We start from the raw sequence: 1,937 nt of genomic DNA, 5'->3' as shown, positions 1-1,937 counted from the left end.
CAAAGGTTCTTGGGGACTCTGGGCTCCCTGCTGGTGCAAATGCCGGTACCAGGAGGGGGTCTGGAGGGAGGGCGCATGGCTGTCTTTTTCTCCCAAGAGGCAACTCTGACTCAGGCTCCAGCTGCCTGTGGGAGGCAGGGGGCGACCGGGCTCAGGCTGGAAGCTGGGGTTTAGCTCTCCGTCCCGTTGCCCCCGAACACTCTCCCCAACCCGCACCCTGCCCTGTCTCAGGGAGTCGCACTCCAGCTGACACAGGTAGTCCCTCTGCCTGAACGCCCCCACGAGCTCCTCCTCCAGGACCCTCCAAAGCCCTGAGTGAATGTGCGAATCTGAATCTGGAGTGGACACCGAGACCATAGTGGGAACCAAGAGTGGATGGAGCTCCACGGAGGCCACAGCACGTGCATGAGGACAGGTGCGACCTCCCCGCCAGGCCCCCAGTTCCTGGGGCGCAGTTTCGTGCAGAGAAGTCCTGCACCTGCGCCTCACCCTTGAGTCGGGGCCATGGGCCGCATTCAGGGCCCCCTGGCTCGGGATGCACGTGAGGACACAGACTCCGAGGGTGCAGAAGTAGGGAGCCCGAAGTAGGTGCCCTAGGCCTTGGTCCCGCGCATTATCCGGTCTCACGCGTTTTCCTGGCTCCTGGGCCTTGACCCCACCCCTTTCTAGCCACCTTGAGGCTTGGGGTCCTTCAGCCCCGCCTCTCTTCTTGACCTCACCCTTCAGCGGTACCTCTCTTCCCAAGCCCCACGCCCAAATAGCCCTGGGCCAGTGGTGGCTGGGCTGACGGCAGGAACTGCGCAGAGACTCCTGCCCCAAAGTCGCTGGATTCGAGCCCGGATCCCAGATTTTCTGCAGCCTAGGGGATGGGGGAGAGATGCCCAAGTTTCCTCCGGTTCCCGGGACCCCAGTAGCCTCCCTCCCCTGCCCAGCGCCAACCACTGAGCGCCCCTCGGAGTCCCAGGAGGAAAGCGCAGGGGCGGGGAACTGGCATCTCTTTCCTCACAATTGTGCCCCACTCTGCCAGAGATTGGGGGCTGTCATTTCTGCTGTACCCCCATCTCCTCCCCACTCCCAGGTCATGAGGGCAGGACCAGGCCTGCTCCACCTCCCTGCTGGGAGCGTTCCCTGGCCATGGCAGGGGCCCCTCTGTCCCTACATATCACATGACCTCTTCAATCTCCAAGGACAGCTTGGTGGGCCTCAAGAGTCCATTTTGCAGATGGGGAAGAGGGTCCAGAGACCTGAGGCCCAGGGAGATGCTACCAGCTTGTAGGGGTAATGCTGTCCCTTCTGAGACAGAGGGAGGTGAGGGGTCAGGCCTTTCTCCCTGGCCTCACCAGCTGGGCCTCCCCAACCCCTCCTGGAGCCCCCAGCCTCTGGCTACCAGGCAGGAAGTGAAAGGGGCCTGCAGGAAGCCCCAAGAGGAAGCGATACTTAAGCCAGCCCTGCCCCCACCAGCCAGGGCCCTAGGGACCTGGTTGGAATTAGACCCTCCTTAAGGAAAAGCTGGCCTGAAACACAGGCTCGGGGTGGGGGGGGAGCTTTTCCCTTTAGTTCCCACCCCAAAAAAACAGTCCTTCCAGAGCCTACCTGGGGATCCCTCTTACGGAAAAGAGACTGGTTGGGGAGAAAATACTTGAGTGGTGATGAAACCAAGGGGTGGGGCCTGGCATCCATCTGGAGTCCTCCACTCCCAAGGAGGGTGTGCCCATGACCTGCTGGGCAGGCATGCCGGGCAGGGGCAGGAACCCAGGGTTTGCCCAGCTCCACCACCTACCTGTTCTATCTTGGGCCGGATTCCTTTACCTCACAGGGCCTCCCTTTTCATATCTGCAAACTGGATCATATAATCCCTGCTCATAGATGTGAAATGGTCCAGATTTTCAGGAGAAAAATTGGACCAACAGGGACCTTTTTTTTTTTTTTTTTTTTTT

The sequence above is a fragment of the Cebus imitator genome, unplaced genomic scaffold (genome assembly GCF_001604975.1).
Source record: "Cebus imitator isolate Cc_AM_T3 unplaced genomic scaffold, Cebus_imitator-1.0 Scaffold435, whole genome shotgun sequence".
Taxonomy (NCBI): domain Eukaryota; kingdom Metazoa; phylum Chordata; class Mammalia; order Primates; family Cebidae; genus Cebus; species Cebus imitator.
Note: the sequence above shows the minus strand (reverse complement) of the source record.